Source organism: Chaetodon trifascialis, chromosome 10 (genome assembly GCF_039877785.1).
Source record: "Chaetodon trifascialis isolate fChaTrf1 chromosome 10, fChaTrf1.hap1, whole genome shotgun sequence".
In the NCBI taxonomy this organism is placed as follows: Eukaryota; Metazoa; Chordata; class Actinopteri; order Chaetodontiformes; family Chaetodontidae; genus Chaetodon; species Chaetodon trifascialis.
The window spans coordinates 11,899,749-11,913,441 of NC_092065.1; positions in this window are offsets into that span (position 1 = coordinate 11,899,749).

A 13,693-nucleotide genomic window follows, 5' to 3' on the forward strand; every position below is an offset into this window, starting at 1 on the left:
TTTGGTTATCCAATCCCACAGTGCATTGCAGCCGGGCGAGGAGCAGGGGGGTGAATTAGAGGCTGGCGGGGTGAAGCTTCTGCTTGCTGAAGCCTTGACAGTGCTTTGTACTGAATGATTGTTCTCCAGACAGCTGACGGAGGTAGCGGCGCACGCAGAGTTGTTTGAAAGCCCAAAAGGATATGCGGCTGCATCATCAAAGTCCAGCAAGTCTTCCATGTGTCAGGGAGAGATTAAGCTCTTCCAGAGAGGGCAACGCCTCTGATCACTCTATTCAATCGATGGGATTTGAATAAAGGAATAAAAGATCAGGCATTGTGTATCTGGGTGCTGTGCAACCGCTGGATAGGATTAAGGCATGTTGGAGCTGTAACAGTGACAGACGCCATCAATCACAAGTTCCCTACACTAGTTAGCTAAAGTTGATATTAGCCCTAAATAGGACACATCTGTTTGTTGCTGCACACTCTCTGACTTTAATTAATTCTCAAGTCATTTTATTTTTAGGCACGGGTTTTTATTTGTTGCTGCTCCTGTACATGTGCACAAAAATGTAAATTGCATCCTTCCTTTGCTCACAGTGTGGGGCTCACATACACTGTGATACTGCAAATTAAGCACGCACACACAAGTTCACATGCACAGCAGAGCGTGCACGGACACACACGCACACAAACACAAACAATATGAAAGTCACTGTGCAAACAAACTTTGGTCTGGTGGTCTGCTTCGGCCTCATTTTCCTGGCTGAGTTCTCTATCATCGCCCAGCGTCTCCTCTACAGGCTGTGTCAGATAATAGCTTCCTTTCTCCACTTTTCAAGAGAGAATGAGTCTATTCCCTGGGAACTGAGTTCAAGGGCAGGTCTGTGTAACCCAGAGAGACAGACTCTTGCCAAGACCTTGGCTTCAGATCCTGGAAATGGCCTAGCATGTTTCATGCCTGATTTGAACATGTACGCCGTGCTGACCAGGAGCCTCAACTCTCCCACATCAGACCGAGGGGTGCTGATCTAGTTCAAGTACTTGGACTGTCCTTGCCATTTTAACCTCTAAGTCTAACCTACCACTAATTGTTCTGACTGTCATCCTCTTGCATCAGAAAAAGTGGTAGTTTCTTGAGTTCGGGTGTGTAATACCAACTAAACTGGTGCTCTCACTTGTGCTGTTTTCTTCCCCTCACACCATTGTCTTCTCTCTCTGAGCTCTATCCTCTCCTCTTTTCACCCATCACGTCCCACAGTGGGGCATAATTACTAGAATTCTTTGCCTGGCTATGCTCTCCTATTATTAGCCTAGCGTTTAAGCCCTCTCCCTGGTCAGATGGTCAATGCTTGAGGGCAATATGTCACACTCCATGGGCACAAAAGGTAGCCAAACAATGCCTATTGAGGACCAGGTGCCATTGCAGTAATACCATTTGGCTACCATTCACTATTGTGGTGCACTGTGCTTGTTGATACAGTGCATTAATTGCTAGTGGTTTCAAGCAACCATCTTAATTAATGCACCCATGGACAAGGTGTGTGCACTCAACTGTCCATAGAAGCTATTATGACAGTTCTCTGGATTAGCTAGTTGGCATCCTTGAATGACTCATATAAAGACACAATGACAAAGAGACAAAAATATGACTGCACCCAACATAAAAGAATATGCAGTAGCATAGTTATAGCATCATTACGATGGCTTTTCATCATTATGCTGCATGAGAGAAACTGACTTTTTTGTAAAGATATTCTTGGCGATCAAGCCAGCCTCTTTAATGATGTTTTGGAGCTTAGTGTTCACTGACAAGAATGAATTTGATTGGTATTTTTGACATTCGGTCTTTCTTTCAATTTTTAATGGCTCCCCTATTTTCAACATAGTATGACATAAAGCATCAAAATGTTCTGGACTTTATGCTGTAACAGAACAATTGTGTCTCTGTTTGTGTCCAATTTAAATGAGAATCCAGTGATTCCAATCCAGTGACACTGCAGACTAATGAAGCATGTTTATTGGTTGTGAATAATCATAAAGCATGTATTATGGCTGCAACTGCGATGGTTATTTTCTGTCTCTTATTTTTTCTTTCATTGATTAATAATTGAAAGAAACTAATATCATGTTACCAAGTTGAGTATATTTAGCTTTTTTTCTAGATAAATCATACAATTAAGCAGCGATCAAAACTGTAATTTTCCTGTCGATCTATCTCTCGATCCAGCTGCTAATCGTGTCAGCACAAATGACTACTCATGTGAATATTTGGGACCGATGTTCAAAAATTAAAAAAATGATTTTTAACCAACATATTCCAATCAGTGTGAGCATAAATATTTACCTTATATCACCCACAGCTGGCAATGTTTAGTACTTTTGGAGGATTTCTGGATGCAGTGCTTCATATACAATTCATTTAATAGTTTGTTTTTTTGATAGTGGTAACCGTGGATTTGCTGAACCCTCCACAGGCTCTAGAGGTGGACGTAAAGGTGGGATGAAGAGGATAAAGGCCTCTCTGGGTCCGGTCAGGCCTCCTGCAGCAGCAGCTTGCCTCCTGGATGAGAGCAACAGACCCCAGTCTCTTTACTTACAGCCCGCTGGAGCAAGAGGTCGACACACACCTGAACCCTCCACAGCACACAGTGGGCCGCGGGGCCCGGCAACACACAGGACAGCCGACCTGCTTTGACCTCTCCTCTGCTCTGGGCCCCTGGGACCCCCGCCAATAAGCTCAGGGACCACTCACAACCTCTCTGTTAGCACACTCTGCCCCCTCAGTACCTCAGCCAGAGAGCGCCGCACTATTCAAAAACACACAGCCACTCGAGCACGTACACTGTACACATAAACAAAGAGACACACTCAAACATTATACAGGCATCACATACTGCCTCATACAAACACAATCTGTCACACACAGCCATGTAGTGCATCTCTCCCTCTGTGTCTCCCTCACTCACTCAGGCTCTCTCTCTCTCCTCTGTCTGTCTGTTTCATGTGGAGCCAGGTGGAGGCTCAGCATTAAACTGGTGAATATCTCCATCTTGTGGACAGTGTTTGTTTCATTATGAGAGATGCTGTGGGGAAAATGTGCCTTGTCTGTTAAAGCAGTGGTCAGCAGGGTCACAGCACAGATTCTCTTCATGGTCTTGACTAATGCCTTTAGGGTTAGGGTTGTTGGGTTGTTACTTTTCATGTATGCTTCAGATCACATAGGGGTGAGGTGTATCATTGCCTCTCTGTGATAAGAGCAATTGTTTTCTTGAAATTAGCATAAGAGTCAATTGTTTCTGTTGTAAACAAGGTATGCTCATGTGTGAAATAATTTGTCCACAGCCTCCGAGGGTCAAAGAGGCGGCAGGGTGACTTTATCTTGAATGTCACTTTGTTTTTGGTTGGTTAGACAGTACCCTCTCTTGGATTGGCTTCTCGGATGAAGGCACAGGTGAGGCCCACAGAGGAGCAGCCCCCTCTCTCCCAGCATTTCCTCTGCTAAAACAGCCCTACATTTTAATATGCAACATCTGTGCCGGGAGAGCCTTCCAAAATGGCTGCTCCTTAGAGGATGACGGTAGAGTCTGCTCAAACTTGGGGTTGGGGCATTTGGTACTGCAAGGTTCTGCACAGATGTTAGCATTCACAATGTCACTCTGTCCTTTGCTTCAGTACCCAGGGAGGTCTATTTTAAGGGAGGGTTGTGTGTTTTCTTCCTTAGTTCCCTGAGATCACTTTATCTGTAACTGTCATTGCAACAATTCTACATAGACTTTAACTGAACTGGGACTGCTGTCTCTGATCAGTAAGGTATGAAGGAGCTTTCTGCCTGTTAATTTATCATTTGGGCTGAGGATAGACTTGTTCTATGCAGTCGCAAAATACAACAGCAGTTACAGTACATTACAATACATCAGGCAATCACATTAAAAGCCTTCAAAGAGATACTGTAAAGAGAATGGTAAAGGATGCCCGGACAAAGGCACTATTGTTTCCCTCGTCATTTCAGTTGCATTCGTAGAGGAACATTAGCTCAGTCGCAAAGAGCTGTGTTTGTGCTGTGCTTTCACAAAGAATTGAGAATATTTTCTGAACAGAGATGCCATGGCCTAAAGGCTGCTTGTCAGTCGGATTATTCAACTGATTCTCAAACAAGACTCTAGACAAGGCTGCGAAGAATCAGGGAGGGAAAGAAGGGGCCAAAAGAGAGAAAAAGCGAAAGCAAGAAGAGGGACATGTAGGGCGACTAATGCATCGCTTACACAAAGAAGATGTTCATATTTAATGCTCATCATTAAGGCAGGGTTTGAGCATGGAAGACGCTTCTGCTATTTTCCCACACCCCTTGAGCCAAGTCCTTGTGACAGCCCTCCGCTGCATCCCGGCAAATTATCCGCATGAGCTGCGGCGAACAAAAACAGCCCAGTGCGGGGGAAGTGAGGCCCAGCCTTAGCTCCACTCCTGTGATGGGGAGACACGTCACTTTGCATCAGCTCCAGCCCTCCAAACCACATCATCTGCAAGTGAGGAGAACAAGATCATTCCGTGGGGAAAGGACAGTGGAAGGGAACAAGGCAGATAAGAATAATAGAGATAAGAAGTAGGAATGGTGGAGAGAAGAGAAGAGAAGAGAAGAGAAGAGAAGAGAAGAGAAGAGAAGAGAAGAGAAGAGAAGAGAAGAGAAGAGAAGAGAAGAGAAGAGAAGAGAAGAGAAGCTTTAATGTTCCCCAGGTCAAGTCAATGTTAATCAGTGTCATTGAAACATTATTAACTAGCGGAGCTGTGATATTGATTCCAGGAAAATGTTTTGGCCAAATCATTTACCACAGCCTTGGGCTTTAAACTGCATGAATGAATGACTGAATGAATCATTTAGATTTGCTCAGTGAATACTGTATTCCCCTGAGAACATGTGTAGTCTAGGTGTGAAAAAAATAATTAGACACACAACATGCACTTGCAGTGCATCAATAAGCGAAATGCCAATCATATTTCATTTCACTTATTTTATTGCATATATGCTCATAAAACAAATATCACTAAGAGTCTCGTTACAGATGTCTGATTCACTGACTTTGAACTGCAGGATGTGCCTTGCCAGTTTTAGCCAGTGGTTGGTGCTAAGCAACCCAGTGTTAAACAGAGTCAGGGCACTCTCTGCTGGACATTCCTGAACTTGCAGGACCTATAATGTCTTAAAGGTAGACACTGTGGGTTTTTTTTTTCTTTTGTTTTTGCTTTTTTGCTGCACTGAGTACTCCTTGATTTTAGGTGTTTAGAAAAGTACAGATGCCTGTGGCCTCTTTCTCAAGGAGATATCCCGACGGCCAAGGAGACTTGAGAAAAATTGAGTTCCACCAAAATAAACCTGTCTTCCAAGATGCATGTGCTCCAAGCCTAAATTGGCCTATTTAAAGGCATAACCATAGACAGCCTTTGAATAATATTGACTTGCAAACTATCTCAGGTCAAGGACAGGATGCTAGACCATGTTAGTTGGCACAAGAGTGATGGAAAGTAAACCAGATACATTTAGGACTGGTGCGAAGTAAAAAGCCAAATACTTGGCTATTTTTACAAATACTGAATAATTGGATTTCTGGAATGAAAAAAATACGCTCATATGCGACTGTATTTTTTTGTAAAATTCAGTTGATATTCTAATGCTTACTTCCGTGTTTAAGAATTAATTAAATTTAAAGCAAATTAGTGTTCATTTCTTCCCCCTGCATCATGAATCTATCACTTTCATTGTGTGGTGGTGCTATTTTTGCAAGCTTTAATGATCACAAGAATTATGTGCTTTAGAGGAGGATAAAAATAATGCAGCAAGCTGCAAAATTTAATGTGGTGCCAACTGACAAATTCACCGTTTTGTGTGGTTGTAGATGTTTTTTGATGAGTTCATAGTTGACTGGGTGTTGACAGAAAGAAAACTAAGGTTAGGGTAAACCATCAGTAAGTGTAATTTCTAAATCAATACTAAAAGAAATAAAGTAATATTGCAGCATTATTACAATAATATGACATAAAAGATTGAAATAAATCATATTTTGTACAGTGTATTTTTTTTTAAAACTTCTCCTATTTAAAAGACATTAGTCCAGTAATCCTTACATTTTTTCATTCCCTGAAATCCTTATGATACCCTGCACTGGTCCAGTATTTATTGAACACACACAGAATACGTGCAGGCTGTCTGTCTGAATCATTGCTCTCTTGCTGCAAACCACTCTGTACAGCCGAGCACACTATCCATATTCATGTGATTTTTGCCGGAAGGCATTGGTGTCTACTAAAAATAGCATGGTGAGAGAAAGGGTCTCACACTGTGTATCCTAACATTCATGAGCCCAGTTAGTGTGATTGGGTGTAAACACGTGTCTCTTTGTTGAGACCATACTTCATGTTGTTGAGTTAACACTTGTAAATAATTGCTCTGGGCCAGAATAAAGAGCTAGTCGAGGTGCATGGTGTAAATCAACACAGTCATGCATTCCTCAATTTCCTTTTATGTGTTTGTGCACCTCAATAAAGAGATCTCTGGGTGGTCGTGAATTTGTGTGCTGGGGGTTTGCTGGTACATGTCCATTCCTGTTGTGTGTACTAGTGAGTGTGTTTGTGCCACTGTGTGTAGTATATGTGTGAGCCCATGAGCAGATGTGCTCGCACACAGGATTGGTTTTGTGCAGAAGTGAAATGAGCAAGTCTAGCTGAGGAAAACTGATATGATCAAGCCTTTTAAAATAATTTCAGTGGGCAGTGAGAGTACCCATCACATGTGCCTTCAGCACTCCATTTCCACACAGACAAATTGGTTTTGGTTCAGACTGAGTTGAGGTAAAATTACCAGCAGATGGCAGCACACATCAAGCTGCTGTTGAAGTTCAAACTCCCTGCTCGCAACATTATATTGGTGTCACAAGGTGACTAAACTGACGATTAAAGCATTGCCTTTAGTTAAACATCACCGTTACTGAGATAATTAGCTCAATATACATCTGAGTCATTAAGTTTCTCACATTAAGTACCAAATACTAAGTAATCCAGCAAATTACTATGTCTATACAGCAGTTACTGGAGCATAATCTCACAGATGAGCACCATATTCTAATTTTAGCTTGGTTTTTGATCAGTCAAATGTAACTAACAACTTAGGCAATGACCAGTAGCAATGTGTAATGGAACATTCTGAGCCACTTTGGTGCTAGTTTGCTATTCTGAGCCAAATACTTTACATACGGATTTTCTTGGACCAAAAGGGAGTGTGCTACAAGTGTGTGCAGGCCCGTACTAATGTGGCAAAGATGCAGGTCATTTCCTTTTTGAAGAAATAAAAGGCTGCAGTGCCTGAGGCTATACTCAAACTTCACTAAAACCGGACATGGAAACTGTGACAGTGTGTCTGTGAGCCTGGGAGAATAGGGAGGTGGCTGTGTGGGTGTGTATTAGCTGATAAGGAACAATCAGACCAGAGAAGGACCTATATTCAACTGTTTCAATTTTTTTATACTGAAAACACATTCAGGTTGCTGTTAATGTGGGCCTTGGTTAAGAATATTCACTTATAGCACACAACGCTAAGGTGGTAAAATTAAAATGACATCCTCTTCACAAAAGGGCAGCAGCAGGAGGTTTCACCCTGCTTGCCCTTACTAGGATGACTTATATCAAATAACACCTGATCTTTAAGCCAATCAGACAGCTGGGGATTTAAAGATACTTGTGATGTTTTCTCACGGAAATTATGAGATTTACAGCAGACAGTGCGTCCTTATTAGGCCTCGTACAGATGCCAAATAGGTAAATACCATTTTCTCCCTGCAGTTCCTCTTTGCTTTCCAGAGCTTTATAGCTTATAGCTTTCAGCTTGTTGTTTATCTGTCCATCCTGCACCTTTACTGTTATGGTTCACTCTCACAGCATAATTTCCAAAGAACAGGCAGCTGGTTTCAGCGAAAAAGCTCTCAAAACCTATTATACACTACCTGATCATTACCAAATGGCAGATGAAGGCAGTGTAGCATTTACAAGATAAAGGGCCAAATGTTTCCCTCAGGAGTTGGTAGAGACCTAAAACAGAGAGCAAAGACAGTCAATATTGGGTTTACAGGCAGAGTCCAAATGAATAATAATGTTGCTCAGTACAGTAATTGCTGGATGAGTAAATAATAAGCAGGCTTAGTCACGACTTTAATCATTCTAGGTTGACAAACTTTACTTTATCAGTCTCAGGTGATCTTTGAGAGCTTCAGCTGTTCTTAGCCTTATGTGTGCTGTAAGCTGAGTAAGGCAGTATGTAGTACATACTGTATACTGTTATTCATAGTAGTATGTATTCTGTTATATCAATTTACTTTGCAGCATGCCAAGCTCTGGCTCCAATACTGATTGACGCTGTTTTAAGATAATCTCACTACTAACTGCCTGGTCTCATCTCCTTCGACACCAAAATGTATGCTCACAAGTGACCTTAGCCCTGTCACCACACCTTGAAGCCCAGGGTAGACACATCACGGACACAGTTCTGCATGCATAAACATAGACCAGATACAAACACACACACACACTCGCCCTTTTCTGCACTGTAGCACTGACATGTGTACCAACACATGCCGCCTCACATGGTGAGAAACATGTGCCCTGCTGAGATGTGAGCTTTGTGGCCTTTGAAACTCTCGCTTTAAACTCGCTGCATGAACCAAAGGATGCCCAGCTGTTGAAAACATGCAATATTGTTGCTCTCAGACAGAAACTAGAGGCAATGATTCAGCAATTGAATCAATTAATGTTTTGATCAGAGAGGCCAAGTAGTGACTCACTAAGCTTCCAGTAGATTAGGATGCCTGCACTGCTAATCAAAACATGATTTCTTCCATTGTGCATTGTGACAGTGGGGCAGAACAGCAAATGAAGCAAATAATTATCCAACACTTCACAGATACTGTGGTGTGGGAGACGATGTGGTGGAGGCTTTGTTGCACTAAGTCAGTCTACAGTCAGAGCTTCTTCAGATGTCTTCTGGTTTATGCTTTCACTGCCATCTCATTGTTCTGAAATACAGGATATGAATGCTCGACATCCCAATAAACCATCATAAAGTTACCACCAATAAGAGCGTCAGGGATAGAAGTCTCACACAATTATGAGGTGGCCTTGGAGTTATCATTAGGTAAACTTAATAAACTTTACAACCAGCTTAGAAGTCTGTTACGTTAGTCAGGTTTTTCAAATTAAAAAATCTTCCAAAGGGAAATAAATATGTAAACTTCTTGATATGAGAACATTTAATCAAGCTACAAAAACACAGCGTAGTCAGTCAGCCAAATTATATCATATGGAACAGATTTCTAATTAATAGAGACTATGCAGAGTTTATGACTGGCCTCTTGGCTCTGACCTCATCACTCTCATAAGCATACACCAGGTGCAGCACAGCAGAGTCATTAAATACATACATAATATGAGTGGAGAATAATGAACACTTTCTACATGTGGACTGGCATTGGCAGCTATATGGAAATCCCAACAAAGCATCATCACTGCAGGGAATCAAGAGAACTGAAATGTGTAAAACTAAAATATCCAGCTAAAATGTAGCAGCTGGCTGGGACACATCAAGAAGTACTGGAACCATTAGTTGATTATTATTATGGCTGAATTGCTGTTCATTATCTAATTGACAGAAAATTAAACGATAACAATTTTCATAATTGATTCCTCATTTAATCATTTAGAGCGGAAAATGCCAAACATGTTGTGGGTTGTAGCATCTCAAATGTGAACATATGCTGTTTTTGTTTTTTAGCTTTACATTGTGTACATTCTATATTGAAAACATTACATTTTGGGACTCTTGGTCGGAAGAAACAAGCAATTGTTATATGGAACTTTAAACTAAATGACAATTTTCACTGTTTTCTATCTGATTAATGGGGGGGGGGGAGTATTCACAGATTGAACCAGTCAGAGAAATTGGAGCAGGCAATGTCTTTTTACATAATGTTATTGCAATGACAAACAGCAGAGCTTGCAATACTTGAACATCTTAAATGTTATAGTAAATGAGCTGCAGTAGCAGCAGAACACTGTTTGGCAGCAGTTGTAACAGTAGAGCAGAGCTAGCATGAAAGCTAGGCCGCGGCAGCTAGCACAGCAAAAGGGTGAGCAAGGGAACCAAAGCTTAAACAGACCAGCCCACGGCAAAGGGTGTGTTTGATAGATGATGCAGCAACTACAGAATATTGTAAGTTAACAGAACAACCAGACCTTTAACACTTAAGTATAGCTTTTATAATTAAATTCAGCATTATACTTGCAAAAGAAATTGCAGCTGGGCTAATGTCTTTAACCCATCTCCAGGGGACTCATGATTAGAATTTCACTGGTAATATAATACATTAAAAAATGCATCAGTACAAGAGCTTTGCAGTTTTAATAATAGATTTGGAGTCAGTTTTTTTTTTTTTTTTTCTTTTTTGCAACTAAGCGAAGCTGATAAAATGTCTAATGGCTGCCACCTCTCACTCTCATTCATTTGGGCTACCCACACACTCCCAGCCCTCTCCTGTCTTTCACAAATCATTGAGTACATAAAAAGGGCCAGTGTGTGCATCCCAGACTTCGAAGATTAGATCAGAGAAAAATGAGGGTTGCGCAGTTTTGACAGCAATTGTCGATCCAAGATTATTTTTGATACAGTAATTTTCCTCAGATATAAAAAGATAAACTCTCCTCATAGTCTCTACACGATGTTATGCCATCACCTGTTTGACAAAGAGATCTGAGATTGTTTTAAGTATATAGAAAATATATAGTTGATGACATTTTGAAACATGCATTGATATGCTTCTGTTTCAGAAATGGTATACTTATTTGGATTCATAACACAGTGCGGAGGATTTAGTGTTAAAATGTGTTATCGTTTTATTAGTCCCTGGGGGCAAGACATAATTCTGGCACATTGTGACAAGAATACATGTCTAAAGATACCTGACTGAAACAAAACTTGTGGTGGAAAAGCTGCACCCATAAATTCCCAGCTTTCATTTTTAAAACCTGCCCCAAGACACCTCAGTCTGAGCATCAACAGCTGCACCAACACCTTGCTCACAACCAACACTGAGACATTTATTAAGGCAGCATCACTGCTTAAAAAACAGCCAATTCTTCGCATATCAAATTTATTGCAGCTGTGGTCTCTGACTTTGACTGCCATGCATAATGAGACTTATGCTAACTTGAAAGTGCAGTCTCAGAGCTTGAAGCGTGAATGTGTCATGGTTAAACTCAGCAGTCTTTGCTAAGGCAAACTCTTTCCTAAGTGCCACAGGTTGTGAAACACTAGTACAAAATGACACTGCAATTTACTCTGGTCTGTATCAGTCGAATGCGCAGTAAACCAAACTGGCAAACAAAGACCCATCACCTAGCTTCCACGTTTACCTTCAGTTAAATAACGTGAGGCTGCGGAACATTTCTTATCTGATGCATTATTATATTTATCACCCTTTTATGAATCATGATGATACAGTGTGTCCATGTCCCAGTGGGAGTCTGAGGGCACTATACTGAACATGCGAAAATTATAGCCTGCTAGTTAAGCCACTGTCATTAAATGTACCCTAAAGCAAGTGTGTTTCTCCCCTTTCCTGACACTGAAGTCCATTCAACACATCTGACATTAATAACCACCACCATGCTGTACACACCAGTGACCAATTTGGGTAACATTAAATAGTGCTGGTAGAAGATGAGCTAAAGAAATCTTTATTGTGCTTCAAATGTGTGAATGAGAAAGAGGGTTTCCATTTGTATGCAGTGTTTTTAGGATACCACAGTGCTTTGAATTTACAACTCCTAACTGTTGGTTTTTCATAAAGCTAGCAGAAGAGCCTATGCATTATCTAAATGAGACTTTTGTGTGTCTCCCTGGTTTCTTTTAATGAAAATGGCAATTCAGTGAATTTGTTGTTTGTGGAACTACCATGACATTGAATTTCTCCCCTAAAATATGATAATTAACTTGACAAATGACATAGGTTGAGACCATAAATCGACTCTCCCCAAATAAACAATTGGCTGCACGGTCCACAACTTTGATAATATCTCAAAGTCAAGGACAAACAAAGTCGAGGGAATCAGGACTGTGAGGTCCCTCTGTGGTTTGGATGTTGCTTGTGTAAGTGGATCACAGTAAGTAGGACAGCTAAGATGACACAGACAGACCTAGATGTGTCTCATTGCCTCTCCCTCTCAAGGAACCTGGTCAAGCACCAGACTGTGTGCAGACTGGGAGGAGAAAGCATACTGGCTAATGGCTGTGACAATGTGCAATGCAAAGAGCTTTGATCTAAAGAGAAATTTCATCTATTTGAAATTATTTTATTCAAATGAACAACTGATAAATTATGTCCCGGGATGATTGAATAGTGACACATTTGACTGTGTCTTGACCCTTGAGCATTTTGGCTCAGAGCTGTATGTATCAAATCATCAACTTCATTTTAAAAGTGTTTTATCTGCCGACACAAAGTGGTTATAATTAGATTCATATGTATGTTTGTCTCAATACAGCATGAGCATTCATAACACGTAATCCACACTTTACCCATCACCTCATTTGAGATGCACAGAAAGGATCTATTGACAGCTGGCTTTGGATGCAAGTAGCAACATGACTGAAGCTGAGATGCATCTGAATCAAACAGACAGGGACAGCCTCTATCAACTTATGTGTCGAAATAAAAGCATCTCACACATGAAAGGCAGGATCTCCATGGTTTCCCCTGGAGCTGGGCCTCGTTGCCATGGGACTGGAAGGCGCTACTGGAGGAGGAAAAACACAGAGAGATCAGCAGGAAGGCAGTATCATCTTTCCATGTACGGTACCTAACCATGCACAGTTTATTTTGCCTTGAGCTTAAATATGCTCACCAGTGTGCTGTTATTACAAATTTTCTTGAAAAGTGACAGTGAAACCTTAGTTTCTATTGATGTATATTATATGTGTATTTAATCACCATAATTGTGCTTAAATTTGTAAAGATGGTCTAAAACTAGCATTAATTAGGGTTCATACAAAGTCTTGGACGTTTGGAAAATGCTTTATTTAAACCATTCTGCTTTCAAGGTTAGGAATATGCTTGAATTTGGATATACTCATTAAGAAATGCTTGATTTTCACATAATCCAGTGTTTCATTGACACATTCACGCATGCAAAGCAAAAATCTCTTAATATCTGAAATGAAACAATCTTGTTAAAAACATGCAATCGAAATGAATTTGTAGAACTTCTAAACTAAACAATGTGATGATACACATTGGTTCCTGTGGGTATGGAGCAATTCTGTAAACTTTATTTATTTACATTTAGAGAATTAATTTAGATCGTTAAAGGCTTCAAGAGTGTGGAAATTTTTGGATTAGGTGCCTTGAAAGTGTTTGAAAAAGTGCTTGAACTTTGCTCTTAAAATGCTGTACAAACCCTGATTAATCAAACAAATCCAGCCCACCCCACCTGCCACTGACGTGTGCCATGGCAGACTGTTTGCCTCAATGTTTAATGGCTATTCAGACAATATTGTGCAAGCCCTGTCCTGATTGTCCTAATGCATTTAACCATCCCATCAGCATGTGCCTGTTCACAAGTGTGATCGCGCCCTGGGGGCAACTGAGAAATGAACGCACGCAACTGATGTGTTACAC